General features: G+C 43.8%; 1 pseudogene; it reads right to left on the bottom strand.

Moving 5' to 3' along the window:
• Positions 1-16,693: 16,693 nt before the first annotated feature.
• Positions 16,694-17,062, bottom strand: LOC114589314 (large ribosomal subunit protein eL43 pseudogene; annotated as a pseudogene).
• Positions 17,063-19,412: the final 2,350 nt, after the last annotated feature.

The following is a 19,412-nucleotide window of genomic DNA, read 5'->3' as shown; positions in this document are numbered from 1 at the left end:
GTTTTGAACTCAGTGGGATTTATTTCTTAGCAGACATGTACTGTAAACCTCACTGTAGATTTTCCAGGTACTTTATAACAATAAAACAATCCTAGTTAAGCATTGGAGGGTCTCAGATTGTTTTGCTGCAACACAATAGATTCAGAGTTCTGAAAATCACTATTTTCCCACTGGCTTTTTTATGGGGTGGGGTAGACTGCATTAAAAAGAGCTGCCAATATTGATACTGATGGCATTCATTAAATATTGTTTCCATTCTCCCAAGAGACTTAGTGGGTCAATTTGTTTCCTTACCTTGCCTTCATGTTGTCAATCTTGCCTTTGCGTGCTCCTCAGCAGGAAAACTGTATATACAGTATATGTGTTTGTTTTCTTACCAGAGATCTGATTATCATTTAATTTCCCTGCACCGCTCCCTTTTGGGGACCAATTTAGTTTTAAATTACTTCCCATTTCCATCGTTTTATAAATGGCTCATTTCTACGAGAACACATGATTTGGATCATCACTGTGCTGAATGCTTTGCAAAGCAACTCTTTTTTGGTAGTTTACTTCTTCAGTCCTTATTTTATCTGCAGTGTCTCCTCTCACCCAGTTCACATCTTTAGATTCTGTGTGGCTTTGCTTTATAGCTGTGCTGGCATATGCAAGCCAAAGTTGTCATTGGTCTTTGGTTTTTTTTTAAGGAGCAGGGGTTGGTGACCCATAAAGATTTTTGTCATCTTTGGACATTTAGAGACTTTTTTTTTTCATATTTTGGTGGACTGGTGGGTATGAGGTATCATAAGACAGTGGTCAGTCTTTCTTTTGTCTGGCTTCCCCCCTGGGGAGGATGACTGTTTAATTCATTGTTTTTTGCTGTCAATCCTAAACCTGAGTGGTGGTAGGAAGTTCCAGGTGTGGTCCAATGGCCTAATCTCATACCCTGCTGGGTTCATGCTGATGGGCAGAAGTTACAGTGCAGCAACACCAGGCATTCCTCTGCTCTTCTTTTAAAAACAAGAATTACTGATTTCTCTCTCATTTGAAACAGTGGAAGAGAAATAAACTATGCCAGCACCAGGACTGGCATAGTAACCTCCCCAGTTTTGGGGAACTGGGAAGGCTATGTATTCTTTGGATTAGTGCCTTCTCTGTTCCACCACAACACACAGCCAGTTTGTTCCCAGAAATCTCCAAAGGTTTCTGCAGCGGCTGGAAAGGACCATTTACCCTCAGATAAGACTACCATTGCCCTCCCAAGGTGGCGAACACAAGTCTGTAAAAATATAACAAGAAGAATGGGGATGGTGATCTCAATAATTACTACTAATAAAATAAAAACTAGAATAATCTTACTGAGTAACAAAAGAAAGTCAGTGAAATAAGAAAATGTAAATTTCTGTTTAAAAATGCTTATAGCAACTGGCATGTTAATAACTAAATGCAGGAAAACAGGCAAGGTTCCGCCTATAGAGGAATGGTAACAGAAAGTTTGGTTGTTTTGATGATAAGATTTCAGCAATCATTTATTTCTGTTGCAGTCATTTAAATGCAGTTCAACCATATGTTTAAGAGCAGAATCTACTGAAAAGCCAGACCCCCTTACAATTGTGCAAGTTGTACAATTGTACAAATGATTGATGCTTGGCTTGATTTTAATTGCTTTATATCATTCTTCTGATATATTTGGGAAACGCTTGTAAGTAGGAAGTTACAAGGCTAGCAATAAAATACTATAGATGCCTATTCAGAAGTATGTCCCACTGAATTTATAAGAACATGAAAATTACCCTGCTGGATCATACCAAAGGCCTATCTTGTCAAGTATCTTGTTCTCTCAGTGGCCAAGTAAATGCCTCTGGAATTTGACAAGGAGAACCTGAGTAAAACAGAACTGCTCCCACTTGATTCCCAGCAACTACCGTATTTTTCGCCCTATACGACACACTTTTCCCCCTCCAAAAATGAAGGGGAAATGTGTGTGCTATGTGTCCTATGGGGCGAATGCAGGCTTTTGCTGAAGCCTGGAGAGCGAGAGGGGTCGGTGTGCACCGACCCCTCTCGCTCTCCAGGCTTCAGGAAGCTATCCGCAAGCCTTGGGAGCCCGCAGGAGTTCCCGCCAGGCTCCCACAGCTTGCGGAGAGCTGCCTCTATCCCAAAGCCTGGGCGCGCTGAGCAGTCGCGCCCGGGCTTCGGGTAGCTCTGTGCAAGCCACGGGAGGTCTCCTATGGCTTGCGGAGAGCAGCCTGTTCTGGGGGCTGGGGTCCGCGCCTGGCCCCAGCCCCGCGCCTGGGGAAAAAATAAATCCCCCCCCTTTATTTCCCCCCAAAAAACTAGGTGCGCCCTATGGGCCGGTGCGCCCTATGGGGCGAAAAATACGGCAGTATTCCACAGCATACTGGCTCTGATATTGGAGGTTGTACATAGCCACTGTGGCTAGTAGCCTCAGCCTCCATGAATTTGCCTAATCCCCTTTTAAATCCATCCAGCTTGGTGACCATCTGCTACATATTGCAGAAGGAATTTCCTTGGATTATGTGCTGTGTGAATAAATGTTTGTATTCCTTGAGTCTTCCAAAATTCAGCTTCATTGGCTGGTCCTGACCACACATAATTTTATACACATCTATCATGTCCCCCTTAATTCATAGCTTTCCCTAAACTAAAGAAGAAGAAGAAAGCCCCTAGTAGATGATTTTCTCCAGCCCCTTGATTATTCTGGTTACCCTTTCCTAAATTCCTTTTACTCCAACAACTCCTCCTTAAGGTGAGGTGACCAGAAATGTACATGGTATTTCAAGTGTGCTTGCACCATAGATTTATACAATGACATGTGAATTCACAGCTTTAAGGTGAATCCTATTCCTAATTATCCTTAACATGGGATTTGCCTTTTTTCCCACAGCTGCCACACGCTGGGTCAACAGCATCATCTAGATATTAGCTATGACTCCAAGGTTTTATTATTTGACAGTATTGCCAGCTCAGATCTCAGACTTTGCTGAAATGCATGCTTAAACATTGATATTGCCTTTTACTTGCCTAAATAGAAGACAAATATATGGGTCGGTATATAGGGACGCGGGTGGCGCTGTGGGTTAAACCACAGAGCCTAGGACTTGCCGATCAGAAGGTCGACAGTTCGAATCCCTGTGATGGGGTGAGCTCCCGTTGCTCGGTCCCAGCTCCTGCCAACCTAGCAGTTTGAAAGCACGTCAAAGTGCAAGTAGATAAATAGGTACCGCTCCAGCGGGAAGGTAAACAGCATTTCTGTGCGCTGCTCTGGTTCGCCAGAAGCGGCTTAGTCATGCTGGCCACATGACCTGGAAGATGTCTGTGGACAAATGTCGGCTCCCTCGGCCAATAAAGCGAGATGAGCGCCGCAACCCCAGAGTCGGTCACGACTGGACCTAATGGTCAGGGGTCCCTTTACCTTTGTTGTTGTTTAGTCGTTCAGTCATGTCCGACTCTTCATGACCCCATGGACAAGAGCACGCCAGGCACTTCTGTCCTCCACTGCCTACCTTTATGTAGAAACCTCTGACTCTTGAGTGACTGAACTGTAGCTTACTGTACATAGATTAGAGCCAAATCTCTGACCCTCCCCAATTCCCCCCTTTTAATACCCACTAATAGCATTTTGCCCCTAGTGGGCTGTCCATGAGATATTTTGGTCCCTGTACTGAAAATGATCCCCACCGGGTAAAAAGGTAAAGGTACCCCTGCCCGTACGGGCCAGTCGTGTCCGACTCTAGGGTTGTGCGCCCATCTCACTTAAGAGGCCGGGGCCCAGCGCTGTCCGGAGACACTTCCGGGTCACGTGGCCAGCGTGACGAAGCTGCTCTGGCGAGCCGGCACCAGTGCAGCACACGCAAACGCCGTTTACCTTCCCGCTATAAAGCGGTACCTATTATCTACTTGCACTTAAGGGTGCTTTCGAACTGCTAGGTGGGCAGGAGCTGGGACCAAAAGACGGGAGCTCACCCCGCTGCGGGGATTCGAACCGCCGACTATGCAATCGGCAAGCCCTAGGCGCTGAGGTTTTACCCACAGCGCCACCCGCGTCCCACCCCCACTGGGTAGTGCATTTTATATTAGTCCTTGTGAGTTGCTGCTTTGTGGTTGTGTGTCTTTAATAAATAAAACAGTGCTAATAAATAAAACAGTGCTTTTTTAAAAAAATGTACTCTCATTTTCCTACTCGTATTGAAATACTGCCCCTCAATGAGGCCAAACTTAGATTCACAAAATGTTTAGGGGTATGAATACCCCTGTGTCCCCCCAGAAAAAAAGCACTGAATAAAAGTGTAGAAATGAATTAATAAGTAGTTGAGTTCAAAACTGAGGCTAATCTTCATGGAAGAGGTGGGGTTTGGAGGAGTGGTCTGAAAGGAGCTTGCATTGCAGGAAGATTGCATTGAATATATTGCAAACTTCAGCACTGTAGAGCTACTGAATGAGTCTATTACAACGACATAAAATATTTAAGTCTAATGTTGTAATTTTGGTTGCTATTACTTGGTTCCATATGCTGGAACATACATTGTTATTTTATTTTCCAGTTTTAGTGTTTCCCTTTTCAAATTCTTTCTCTTTCTTAATAGACTGGAAATGAAACTGATTAGTTGCCTCAGTGAATCTATTATTTCCTTTGGCATGCTTCTTTTAAATGTTAGCTCATCATATTTGTGTGTGTGTGTGTGTGTGTGTGTGTGTGTGTGTGTGTGTGTTCTCTCTCTCTCTCTCTCTCTCTCTCTCACACACACACACACACACACACACACACACACACTTTACATAATGTGCTTCCAGCAGTAAAGGCCACATCCTGTAAAAATAAAAAGGTGCAGAGAAATATAGCGCGCCTGGGCAGCAGAATAGGGGACTATACGACAAAGTTCTTTTGCAGGTTTTATTTAGGGAAAAAACAAACAGGAAAGAAACCTAGGAAAAACAGAGCAATTGAAATTTTCCAGTCACTTAAATTCTGTAATGGATCCTTATCTAGTATATATTACATATGCCATTGCCTGCTAATTCACTCATCATTTCTACAAGGGGATATATATATATAAATAAAATGATGTTGTTATTTAGTTATATTATTTAATTAGAGGCAGCATTACTCCAACTGGCAGGAGCAGTTTATTACTAGCATGACATAACCAAATACAAAATAATAAATTTCTGGAGGGGAAAATATATATGCACCAGGAAAATCTAATGGGATGAAGAAGGGAGGGGCTGACTTATGGAGGATTCTTCAAAAGTGCCTATCTCGCCCTTTTGAGCTGTGAAAACTCTGGAGGCAGATGAATTATAAAATCACAGCAGAAAGTTCCCAGGGAGACCACAGCAGGGGGTGTATTCTTCTCTGGGGAGAACTTTGATTCTGAATGTTAATATATTTAAACTAGTTGTGAACTAAATTGTTTCAGATAATGCCACTGGTAATGACACATTTTCCATATTAACATGTGTGCCTTTTGTTTATAAATTTAACAACAGGCAGACATACCAGGCCCTAGGTGCTCTTCCAATACAGTTTAAGGTTGTAACAAAACATCCAGTGTTAACAGCATGCTTATCTGCGTAAGAAATGAACAGATGCTAATAAATAAAATTTACTCCAGCCACGTTAACAGATTCTTGATTTACCACTTAAGGGAAGCTCTGCATTTTGAACTGCATATGATTACGCCTCAGGTGTTACAATAGGTTATAGCCAACTATGTTCTGCTCAGAGTAGACCAGGGGTCTGCAACCCGCAGCTCCGGAGCCGCATGTGGCTCTTTTACACCTTTGCCGCGGCTCCGGGGCGGATACTTCAGGGAGAGGGGAGGAGGCGCATTGTGCGCCCCGACACTCCCCACTGTGGTGGGCGCTGTACTGGCTGTGACGTCACATGGGGGCGGCGCGTGCGTTAGTCACGCACCGTCCCGACATCACCTTCCCGCCCGCTGTCAGATCGCGGCTCCGGAGATATATTTGTTTTAAATGTCGCAATGGTTTTGCGGCTCCCAGGTTTTTTTTTCCTTCAGAAACGGGTCCAAGTGGCTCTTTTTGTCTTAAAGGTTGCAGACCCCTGGAGTAGACCCATTGAAATTAATGGACCATAGTTGGGTCTCATCTCTACCCTGCATTTAAAGCAGTTTTAAAGGTAAAGGGACCCCTGACCATTAGGTCCAGTCATGACCGACTCTGGGGTTGCACGCTCATCTGGCTCTATAGGCCGAGGGAGCCTGTGTTTGTCCGCAGACAGCTTCCGGGTCATGTGGCCAGCATGACTAAGCCACTTCTGGCGAACCAGAGCAGCACATAGAAAGGCCGTTTACCTTCCCGCTGGAGCGGTACCTATTTATCTACTTGCACTTTGACATGCTTTCGAACTGCTAGGTTGGCAGGAGCAGGGACTGAGCAACGGGAGCTCACCCCGTAACGGGGATTCAAACCACAGCGCCACCTGCGTCCCTAAAGCAGTTTTAATAGCACTTAAAAAATAATAATAATAATAATCATGCTTTCCTCCAAAGAATCGTGGGAACTCCAGTTTGTTAAGAGGATTTTTGAGATCCCTAATCTGCTCACAGAGGTACAGTTCCCACAGTGGTTTAACAACCAATCCCTCTTTCCAGGGAACTCTGAGAACTGTAGCTCTAGGTGGGTGGGTGTGGGTGTGCAAAGGGTCTCATAACAACCCTCAGCACCCTTAACAAGCTACATTTCCCAGGATTCTTGTGAGGAAGCCATGACTTTTTAAAGTGATTTGACCATAAATGTATGGTACGGATGGGCATGTAGTGATGTCCTTTAATTTCAGTGGGTCTGCTATGAGTTGAACAAACACTGGATTCAACCCTGTATCTCTGGCCAATTTTTGCATCTGTAGCAGGCCTCTTAAAATATGTTGGGTGATATCCTGCTAAGTCATACTTAGTGTAGACCAATTGCAATAAATATGCTTAAGTTGACTGCATCTCCTGCCTTCAGTGGGTCTGCGCTGATTATGATTAACATTGGATGTCACCCAATGGTTTGTTATGGATGTTGAATATATGCAAGGCGAGGCCTTGAAATGTTGCTGCAAATATTTTCCTTTTCCAGCCCCTACCCCGAAACCTGAAAAGATGTATCTTGTCTGAATTGCGCACACTCAAAAGCTTGGTGTGTGTGTGGTGGACCTGCAGCGATGACTGATGTCCATTGGGAATGGTAGGGCAGTACACAGGATGTCCAAACAGCAGGGAGAGCCAGAGGCAATGACAGGTTCAGGTAAAGCCAATGACAGGTGAGCCAACGACTTCCCATTTTGTCCCCATCCTCTTTATGCTTGCTGAGTTCTACAGCAGCTGAGACTACAGAAGCGGAAGCTGCCAAACACAGTGCCACACCCTCAACTTGTTATAAGAGAGATGTCATGAAGGGTCTGGCTGAGGCCAAATTGAGGGTTGGCTGGACAGTGCCTCATTTGCTGCAATGAACCAACCTCCACTGATGTGGTGTGGGGAGAGTTTGACTTGGCTCAGAAAGTGGATCTGGTTTGCCTTCCCCTCTGCCAGACCTAAGGGCTGCTGAATTTAAATGGGCAGACTGGGTCAACCTTCCAAGAGCTCTCCATCATCTCTGTCCAACTTTCCATCCCTCATGAGATCCCTACTTATTATTTAGGCTGCTCTAACTTTATTGCACCATTCAAAGTGTCACAAGTCAGTGGCAGATCATCTGCTTTCTATGCAGGGGGTACTAGGCTTAACCTCTGGCAGCTCCAGGGATGGCTGGGAGAGACATAAGAAGAGACATATGAACAGGAACCTGTCTTACATGGAGTAAGGTAATTGGTGGATCTTGCTCAGTATTGTCTATATTGATTAGTAGCAGCTCTTTAGAGTTTCAAACAGGAGATAAAAGGGAGTGAACTTGGGATCTTCTGCCTGCAAAGCAAATGCTCTGTCACTGAGCTACAGCTTGTCCCCTGTTAGAAACCCTGGAGAGCCTTTGCCACTCATTGTGGATAATTCTAAGCTAGATGGCCCAATGGTCTGGTTTGATGTAAAGCAGCTACCTATGCTCTTATAATCCTGAAGAGCCAACAACCTCCTAATGTTTCTGGATGCTGCTTACAGTATCACTTTCTACCTGACCTGTAGTTTTGCAGGGTTGTGGGGTTTCTGTGTGTGGCTCATTTTAGCAATTACTGTGATTAAGAAAGGAGTTGGCTAGAGTTGGTGTTCAGGTACTCTGGGAAACTTCTCTCTCTCTCTCTCTGATCTGTCCAATTCTCTGCTACGTGCTGTGTTGCTATTATGAACTCAAGGCCAAAGCACAGTTATCTACAGCACCATAAAAGCGCGATCCCCATCCCCATCATTCCCTCTCTTCCCACACCCTGCACCCTTCATTCCCTGAGCCAGTCTATCTAGTTTTCACTTCTCATCAGTGCTATTTTTCTAGGAAAAAATGGTCCTGGAACTCACAATGAACACCTCCCTTGTTCTCTTATAATGGCAATGGCACCCATCTGAGAGGTGCAGGAACTGAGTTCTGGCAAGTTCTGGCCGGGAAAAAGCCCTGCTTCTCATCGCAATGTGCACCTAATGGACCCTAGAAAGGTTCAGGCATAACTAGGAATGGGTGACTGTCAGTTTCAGTTTTTCACATACCACTCCCAGTCTTAAATTCAGCTTTCCACATTTCCACATTAGTTGGTGGTTGTTTTTAAAAAGAGCCTCATGAAAATTCATCACTGGTTTTCTCCTAATATATATTTTGTATGCCATCACATTTTTTGAAAGGCACTTTCCACAATACAACACATTTCTGTATGTTATTTTCACTAATATATGCATATTATGCACACTTTGAATTTTTATATGGAACTAAAACTGAACTAAATTTCTTCCACTTTCTTATCAAATTGTCATCTGACATAAGAACCTCTTATTGCTCACACAAGTAATGTTAAAGTGACCACCAATGGTTCAGGCACCATGAGCAAAATTACCTTTAAACTTTTAAAATGAAGGCTTTTTAAAAACCATTTGCTCAGAGTCATCTTTTTAAATGATAGTATAAATAACATGTTCCCTTTAGATGTCCTCTCCACTCCATAACTTCCATCAAGCTTGTCCATTGGCTGTGCTGTCTGGGGATGATGGAGTTGAAGTCTAAAACATCTGGAAAGCTAAGGAAGACTGTATAAAGATGTGTGGTTTCTTCTTTGCCACCTCTGACTTGGTTGTTTTCATTTGTCTGTAATTTTAATTTGCAGGAAAAAATACAGGATGATGGGGGGGGGGGCAAAACTTTTGCAGAAAAGAAAAGAAACCTAGCAAAAATGAGACATGAAGGCAACACAGGGGAAAAAATGGATTTAAAATGGCACAGTACATGCTGATTTGTACTTGTGTACCGCCATGTGGACAGCAGGCCTTGATGTATGCTAATGTAATCAACAGCAAGGAAATGCTCACTTCTGCATCAACGGGCCATGTGGCAGAATTCATAAATCTGAAACAGTGCAAAATGATGCTTGCTTAGGTGCCTATTTACTGGACTTGATGATGCTTAATATTCAAGGAAAGTCCAGATTTCGCTCTGAAAACACACTGTGTGGAACCTCATGTTTCAAGGGAAGTTACTCACTTTTACATTCAGTCTTTAGAAAGTTTCACTTTCTTCAAAGGGGGCACCAAGACCTGTGAATACTCCTGTAGAACTAGAAAGGCTGTAACTCAGTAGTAGAGCATCTGTGTTGCATGCAGAAGGCACCATGTCATATTTTAGGCATCTGTAGTTAGGGCTTGGAAAGACCCCATCTGAAATCCTGGAGAGCCTGCAGCCAGAAATGAAATTACCAAACTTGATGCAGCCGTGGTCTGGTTCCATATAAAGCAGATTCCTATGTTGGAGTCCTCATTTTACCTTCAGGCATTCTACTCATGAGTAAAAGTGGCACAAAAGTGAGAAAGTGCACTAAGCTGTGCTCCCTTCTATCCCCTTCTGTGGGTTTAAGATGTAAGTGGGAAGACTCCCTTGCTCACAAAAGCTCCCTGCAAATACAAAATTGTGACCTGATGTTGGATATCATGGAGGGAAGGTGTTGATGATGTATTGTCTGCCTAAATGAAGCTAAGGGAATGATGAGTTTCTGAGAAATTTAAGGGCGTATGGAGAACTCCAATCAGGTTACCATTCTTTGTTGCCAGAGGTCCAAACTACACTTGATGTGAATCACATCACTGACAACTGAGTGAAGAATTTTCCTGTGGAAAGAAGCCAGCACAGGAACCCGAGCTGGATTAGGGACTGGTATGGTGTTTGAGGGGCTTTAGCCCTTTGCTGGCCACTGTGATCTAAATTGAATTTTCCCTTGTCCACCCCTGCAATTTGCTTGGAACAGAAAGCTCCCATTAAATCGAGTGGGACCTTTTCTTCATGCCAACTGCCTACTCCAGGCCAGGACTTCAGCTGGGGGAGAAAAGGAGAAAATGCCCTTGGGGAACTGAATTTATTTTCAGGACCCCCATAATCAGATTAATTTGCACTCTTTGATTCTGAATTCACAAGTACTGGTGCCAATTTGAGGCTTTGTTGCATCCAGAGTTGAGCATAGGAAGCTGCCTTACTAAGGGAAACTGTTGATCCATCTAGATGACTCCAGAGTTTCAGACTGGGGACATTCCCAGCCCTACCTGGAGATGCTGGGAATTGAACCTGAGACCTTCTGCATGCAAAGCAGATGCTCTACCACTGAGCCACCGCCCTTCCTTCTACTGTAAAGACTGGTCTCTGACTGTAATCCATTTATATTTTAACATATTTTATATCTGTCTTTTTTATATTTGTTGTTATTGTTAGAGAAACCCATTCTTTTACCTTTCTAAGGCTGCAGTCACACAGCTGTTTATTCAGTTCCCCCAGTATTTCTATAACCATTCATTTTCTGCATTGTATTTGAAAAAGTCGCTTCCGGGAAACAATGGAAGATTCACCACAGAGAAAGAAAATACTGTACTTACTCGATGCGGTTTGCTCCCAGAAGAGCAATGGCCACCAACATGTGTGGTTTAGAAAGAGGATTAAATAAATTCATGGAAGATAAGGTTATCAATGGCTCTATTCATGGTTGGACACAGTATACCTTTAGGTGCCCAAAAGAGGCATCTGATTGGTCTCTGTTATGACAGGATCCTGGACTAGATGGGCCTTTAGCCTTATGTCCTTATGCATGTAAATAGGACAAGTTGGATAAAGGGCATTAGGGGCTAACTAAACTGAACTATGCTATCTGTTTCTTTGTTCCCAAAATGAAGACATGAAAGCTGAAGAACTTCCAATGTTTTGAATCTTGCTTAAACTGTTTTCTGTGTCAAATGAAGTCTCATTCTCTAGGGACTGTCCTCAAGGGGAAATCTATTTCTTTCTTTTTTTTGTAAATACTTAAGGATATAGGGACATGTTGATAGGTTGAATAATTATGTATATATGGATTCCCATAGTGAAGAGTCCCAAAGCATTTAATTTTGTTTACACTAAGTTCTTGCTGAAGGACTCTAGGGGAAAACTCTCAGAAAATGAAATTTCAGTGTGGGTTTCTGCAATTCAGATTTTAGAACAAGCATAAAAAGAAGTGGTTTGTGTTCATAGGTTTTTTGGTTATTCCCTTCTCTGTCCTTCTCAATGATTTTTATTTTATTTTAATAGGACTCATCAATAAGGAGCTTATCAGATGAATGGTCTTAATGGTCTCATCAGATCAATGGTCATGTGCTCTCATTGCCTGACATTATTTGGGGACTTGGTATTGTATATTGTATGTAGGGCTGTATATTGCTGCAGTGCTATTTTTCTAGAAAAAGAGGTGCTGAAAATCACAATGAACAACTTCTTCATTAATGGAGTACACCTGAGAGGTGCTCGACCTGAGTTCCTGTGAGTTCCCCCTGTAAAAAAGCCCTGATTGTGTGTGGTGGCTGGTTGGACAGTGATAACCAGAGCAACCATCGCAGCAGCAGCAGCAAGTAGGCAGGTAAGCAGGCATTGAGATGACACTTGGCAGTTCTGCATGTGGAAAGAGGCTAATGGCAGTGCCGAGTGAGTCAAAGGGGCTCTTATCCATCCCTCTCAAGGTCCAATAGCAGTGCATCCTATTTCACCACTTGAGGCAAAATGGGAAGTGCAACCCTGCCCTTCTGTCGCCACCACCACCACACCTGCTCCTGCCACCTGCAACACTAGTTCTGTGACTGCCACCACCTGCACTGCCTGCCCTGCAGTGGCAATATCTGCACAATCTCCCTTTGTTGTTGTTGTTTAGTTGTTTAGTCGTGTCCGACTCTTCATGACCCCATGGACCAGAGCACACCAGGCACTCCTGTCTTCCACTGCCTCCCGCAGTTTGGTCAAACTCATGCTGGTAGCTTCGAGAACACTGTCCAACCATCTCGTCCTCTGTCGTCCCCTTCTCCTTGTGCCCTCCATCTTTTCCAACATCAGGGTATTTTCCAGGGAGCCTTCTCTTCTCATGAGATGGCCAAAGTATTGGAGCCTCAGCTTCAGGATCTGTCCTTCCAGTGAGCACTCAGGACTGATTTCCTTAAGAATGGAGAGGTTTGATCTTCTTGCAGTCCATGGGACTCTCAAGAGTCTCCTCCAGCACCATAATTCAAAAGCATCAATTCTTCGGCGATCAGCCTTCTTTATGGTCCAGCTCTCACTTCCATAGATCTCCCATTATTTAGAATTAAATCATGGCCGAAGTCATTGAGATCTTGCCTGAAATTGGTGCTGCTTTTCCACCGCTGGTGGAGGTGGGGGGGCAGGTGGGGGGAGGTGGTGTCCACAGAAGTGTCACCTCAAGGGCTTTCACACTTGAGGTGGTGGCTTCCAGTGGCTACGGTGGGCCTGCTAAGATCCATGACCTAAGGGGTTCATATTAGTTAATATGTGAGCTGGCCTTGCACAAAACCTTCTCCAGGCAAAATACAAGGTTCTGCTATGGCCACGTTTAGGACACCCATTGCTCAATCAGCTCATAGTTCTTTTTAATTTTTGAAAAGTTAAGGGGGCGATTCACTTAAATTTGTGAGTCAGACTTTACATATATCATGGTTTGCTGAACTGGTAATGAATGGATCTATGAGTAATTGATGTTTGAGTTAACAATTATGCCACGCAGAATGCCTTGAATATTTGATAACCATTCATTGGAAGATGATTCTAGGCTTTTGATGTCTCTCTCTTTCTTTTCTTTTCTTTTTAACTGTGGCCACCCTATGTGCTGAGACTCCTATGGGCATACTCAAGATCACGCAATGTAGTTGATCTAATGCAGATGTTAGAAGCTACTTTTCATGCAATAGTAGTTCGAGACCAAGTTCATACAAACAGTGGATTTCTAGGGCTGAAGAATTTTAAATGATGTTGGACACGATGTTTGGGGAAGAGAAGGAACACATGTTTGAGTGTTCACATATATATATGGGGAGTTATAAATTGAGTGTTCAATGTGCTTAACAGCCAGGCATTGTGCACATCCACCAAGCCTCATGGAGAATGCGTATATATTCTGTCAATGAGGAAGAAACTGTGCATATGTCTCCATCAATATACATAATCTCCAACAGGCCTTGGTTAATGTAGATATCTCCAGAGCATTGTATACATTCTTCAGCTATTCTGCATAATCTCAATAAGACTTTGGGGAATGTGCAACATTTTTTGTGTAGTGTTTTATTGATTTGCAAATCTGCACTGGCTCATCAGTACCACTAAGAAAGAAAGAAAGAAAGAAAGAAAGAAAGAAAGAAAGAAAGAAAGAAAATATTGATATCACATTGTGTATACAGTGGTACCTCTGGTTACATCCGCTTCAGGTTACATACGCTTCAGGTTACAGACTCCGCTAACCCAGAAATAGTGCTTCAGGTTAAGAACTTTGCTTCCAGATGAGAACAGAAATCGTGCTCCGGCGGCATGGCAGCAGCAGCAGCAGCAGGAGGCCCCATTAGCTAAAGTGGTGCTTCAGGTTAAGAACAGTTTCAGGTTAAGTACAGACCTCCGGAACGAATTAAGTACTTAACCCGAGGTACCACTGTAGTTAACTTAAGCTTGGTTTCTTGTGACCTGAGTGATTATGGACAAATTGGGTATTATCACAGCAAAAAATATGCATTTAAATATACGCTTTGAAATACAGCTTCAAGAGAAATATATATATGGAACGGAATGGGATTATGGATAAAAACATGTGAAAGTGACACAGTTTAGAAACAGGCAGATCCATGCATCCACCCCAATTCATAAGAACTGTGTATGCACAAAGTTTGGAAATGAAAAAATAGAACAATAAAGAATTACTAAAATATCAATTCCACTTCAGAATGTGGAATGCCAAAATCAAGGTCAAAATTCTGATGTGGAGAATTGTGGAAGCACCCTTAACCATACGACTGACCATTGCTAAGACTTTCTTGGCTGATGTAAATTTTTTCCTTCACTTGTGTCCTTTGCGAGGAGATAGCCAAGTTTTTAGTACAGTGGCTTGACTGGCTGTTGCCTTGGTAACACAGCACCAGCAAAATATGTCCCCTGTCCACAGAGAGAAAATGTGGAACAGATATAGATATAGATACAGATATAGATATAGAAACAAATTAGTCCTTAAAGGTATCCTCAACTTGAAACCCACCAGGCTGCCTTTTAATAGCTGGGCTTGAGGAACAATAGAATGTGAGACATGTTTTACATATGCTGCTTTATAAGGATATTCTTGAAGGTTTGATACAGAAACTTTGGTTCAATAGTAAACATTATTTGCCATGTGCTCTTGTTTCTCATCTTAGAACAAAACACTTCTCCATTGGCTGTTTCTGTTTCTGGATGCTATTGACCTACTCCATCCTTCCATTTCCTTATACATTTTCATTTTTGCTAGCTAGAAGGCCAGATTTTAATGCCTCTTCTAGTCTGTGGCTATTTTACCAAAGGGATTCAACTGCGTAATTAAAGTAGATTTGTCACTCTTGTGCAGCTACAAGGGGAGGCAACCAGGAATGGGACCACAACGACACATGAGCAGTGAGGCTTAACTCTTCCCCATCAGTGCCACAGTCCCAATGTCCATTTATGAACTTAGCTTAGGAATTTTTAAGAACATAATAAGAGCCCCCTGGGTTATGCCACTGGCCCATCTAGTCCAGCACTTTCCCCCCACAGTGATTAACCAGATGCCCATGGGAAACCTGCAGACAGAATCTGGGAGCAGCATTACTCTCCCTATTTATGTTCCTAGCAACTGGTATTCAGAGGCATTCTGCCTCTGCCTGGCAGAACATAGCTATCATGGCTAGCAGCCACTTTTAGCCTCATCCTCCATGAAGGATTCCAAGTTGGCAGCCATCACTACCTCATAGCAGACCAAATTCCATATTTTATGTGTTGTGTGAAGAAGTACTTTCTTTTGCCTTTCTTGAATCTGCCAAAATTTAAAGGTCCTTATAGTAAAAGCTATGGTTTTCCCAGTAGTGATGTATGGAAGTGAGAGCTGGACCATCAAGAAGGCTGATCGCCGAAGAATTGATGCTTTTGAATTATGGTGCTGGAGGAGACTCTTGAGAGTCCCATGGACTGCAAGAAGATCAAACCTCTCCATTCTTAAGGAAATCGGCCCCGAGTGCTCACTGGAAGGACAGATCGTGAAGCTGAGGCTCCAATACTTTGGCCACCTCATGAGAAGAGAAGGCTCCCTGGAAAAGACCCTGATGCTGGGAAAGATTGAGGGCACAAGGAGAAGGGGATGACAGAGGATGAGATGGTTGGACAGTGTCCTCGAAGCTACCAGCATGAGTCTGACCAAACTGCGGGAGGCAGTGGAAGACAGGAGTGCCTGGCGTGCTCTGGTCCATGGGGTCACGAAGAGTTGGACATGACTAAACGACTAAACAACAACAACAACAGATGGCCTTGAGTTCTTGTATTATGAGAGAGGGACAGTTAGCTCAGTTAGTTTGAGTGTAGATAATGCCAAGGATGAATAATTGATCCCTATATGGGTCACCTTCATATTCCTACATTGCAGGAGGTTGGACTAGAAGACCCTTGGGTCCCTTCCAATGCTACAATTCTATGATTCCAAGGAGTAATTCTTTTCTCTTTTCAGTTTCTTCAGACCATTCTGAATTGTGTATGCCTCTGTCTGTTCTTACTCCTCTTTTCTCTAAACTGAAATGCCAAATATTATTCTAGATAACTTTTGCTCTAGAAAACTTTTATCAGGATCAAGTGGAGGTGGAAGAAAAGGTTAAGCTTGCTTTTAACATGCTATGGTCCAATCCACTTTGCAGCTGCTGTTTTAATTTAAATACACATTGCATACAACCACACATTTAACTCTAGTTTGGCCCTGACACTCCTAGCTAAGATACAGGGGAAGCGCTTGAATGCTTCCCTGATTTTTAATATTTTTTAAAAAACTGAAAAGCAGCCAGGGAAGGCTGCCAGTTTCTGCACAGGAACAGCTGTGGGAAGGGGTTTCCAAACCGTTTCTGTCTTACTGTTGTCTGCTCAGAAGCAGCCACCTACATAGCTTTGACATTTATGGGGGCAGAGGGAGAGCAGATATGGGTCAGTAGTGCTGCAATCAGGCAACTTTAGACTCTTGCAGCACAATACAAACTCGAGAGCCAGGAGGAAGAGGTAGCTTTGGTGGCTCTTTTTTTTTAAATGTTCACAACCACCTTTAATTGACAATAAGGACATGAACTGTGGAGGAAGAGTAACAGTGGAACAAAAATATGTTTCTACTGGTCTTTTAACTCCTTCAGTCTTCTGATGGCAGATTTCACCGTCACCGCTGAAGTGGTGTTGTATGTCCAGGCGCCACCAGCTACTGTTTTCATACAAGAGCCACAGTGCCAGATACCCACAGCTTTCCTCTTCATTTTGGTCCTGCCACAGAAGGAGCAAGTATATTTAGCATGCAAGCTAATTTCAATCTTCTTCATCATTTTTCTCAGGGAAGCTCCCTATCGGGTACCATACTTACCCACAATCCCAACCTTCTTGGTTCGTTTGGCCATCTTGTTACTGCCGCAGGTTGCAGGGAGAGAGCGCTTCAGTGGCTCTTGAGTTTTCCTGGTAGAGCCAGGGCTCAGATGGGGCTAAAGGTAAAGGTAAAGGGGCCCCTGACCATTAGGTCCAGTTGTGGCCGACTCTGGGGTTGCAGTGCTCATTTCACTTTATTGGCTGAGGGAGTCGGCGTACAGCTTCCTGGTCATGTGGCCAGCATGACTAAGCCGCTTCTGGCGAACCAGAGCAGCGCACGGAAACGCCGTTTACCTTCCCGCCGGAGCGATACCTATTTATCTACTTGCATTTGGACGTGCTTTCGAACTGCTAGGTTGGCAGGAGCAGGGACCGAGCAACGGGAGCTCACTCCTTCGTGGGGATTCGAACCGCCAACCTTCTGATCGGCAAGTCCTAGGCTCTGTGGTTTAACCCACAGCACGACCAGCGTCCCTTCAGATGGGGCTATGCCAGCATAAATCTCTCTGCTTAGCAAGAGCTGGAGAAATCCAGGGGTGACTCCCTCACTTCTTCTCAGATATGTGACATACATTACATAACACATGTTGGCATACCTAAGTTCAAAAAATGAGCATGTTGGGGGCAGGAGTGGAGTAAGCACAGACCTAACACCTATTCTAAACCCTGTTCAGCTCAGTCATGTCTCAGGCCCACAAAGCATGCTTAGCTAGCAGTAGCCCCTTCCAGAGGCTCCTGAACAGAGTTTGGAATAGGGATAACTTACACCACGCTAAGTTACATCAGCTTCTTATAGCTAGGACTGCTGAGTGGGGCCCTAGACATCTGTCCAAAGTACTGTATCCCATGGGCATCTGGTTGGCAACTGTGAGAGAACAGAGTGCTGGATTAGGTGGGCCCTTGACCAGAACAAGTAGGGCTCTTCTTATGACATTGCTTTTCAGTCCAACCCAAGATCACTAGGGTGTCAGATAATGCTGGGTGTCTGTAAAGGTAAAGGGACCCCTGACCATTAGGTCCAGTCATGGCCGACTCTGGGGTTGCGGCACTCATCTCGCTTTATTGGCCGAGGGAGCCGGCGTGCATGTGGCCAGCTTGACTAAGCTGCTTCTGGCGAACCAGAGCAGCGCACAGAAACGCCGTTTACCTTCCCACCAAAGCAGTACCTATTTATCTACTTGCACTTTGACATGCTTTCAAACTGCTAGGTTGGCAAGAGCAGGAACTGAGCAATGGGAGCTCACCCCATCGCGGGGATTCGAACCACCGACCTTCTGATCGGCTAGTCCTAGGCTCTGTGGTTTAACCCACAGTGCCACCCACATCCATGGATGTCTGTAGCCCAGCTTAATGGGTCAATTGTCTTGATTTGGTATACAGCAGATTAACTCCTGTGTATCATCTGACTTAGTCCTTAATTTGCTACCATTATATTTATTCAAAAATATTTATATACCCTTTTTATGTTTTTCTTTTTTCAATGCACACACAATAATAATAAACCTAGCATTAACACTGTTAACGTCATTTTACATAATCTTAGGGCACTAATGGTCAATGTAGACTCTCCGCAGACGTGTTTGTGAAATTGGTGGGAGAAATTTGCTATCAACTTCCTTTATGTAGGAAAATAAAGGAGACCAGGTTTCATCAAAGGTGTCTTTCTTTTTAACACTTTTTGCTATGCTTCTAAGCCTAGTTAGTCGCTCGAAAATAGTCATGCCCCAGATATTGTTGAACCATACCTCAAGGAGTAGCTTAGCCTGGGATTTCCAAAAATACTCTATCACTAAATGTGCAGCCATCAGTTAAAAAAAAAAAAAATCTATTATGCAACATCAAATTATAAAGTAGAAAAAAAGACAATAAATCAGTACAATGCCATAAAACAGTACCACATGTACAATCCAATCTGACAGTTCTGTGTATAGTCAACATTGATCTGAATTGGCATTACTAATGCATGGGTAGTTTAAAGAGAGGATTCAGGGTTAGGCTCCCATTACTACCCATGAAAGCATTGGAAGGGGGAAAGCTCAGTGGCAGAGCACTTGCTTTGCACGCAGGAGGCCCCAGGTTCAACCCCAGACATCTCCAGGTAGGGCTGATAATGTTTCCTGCCTGAAACCCTGGAGAGCTGTTGCCAGACAATGTAGACATTACTGAGGTGGATGGACCAGCTGACTTATAAGGCAGCTTCCTAGGTTTCCACATGCACAGAAAATGTGCCTTTCACACACCTGTCTTTCCTCTGCTTTGCCAACTGGGGTTGGGTAAGAGCAATGTTATTTCTCAGGGCTGCCATTTGATCTCTGCTTTACCATATATGTACTCAGTTTGCAGTGCAATCCTCATCATGCCTGCTCAGAAGTCAAGTCCTGTTGCAT

Source organism: Podarcis muralis, chromosome Z, assembly GCF_964188315.1.
Source record: "Podarcis muralis chromosome Z, rPodMur119.hap1.1, whole genome shotgun sequence".
In the NCBI taxonomy this organism is placed as follows: Eukaryota; Metazoa; Chordata; class Lepidosauria; order Squamata; family Lacertidae; genus Podarcis; species Podarcis muralis.
This window is presented reverse-complemented; position numbering and strand designations above follow the sequence as displayed.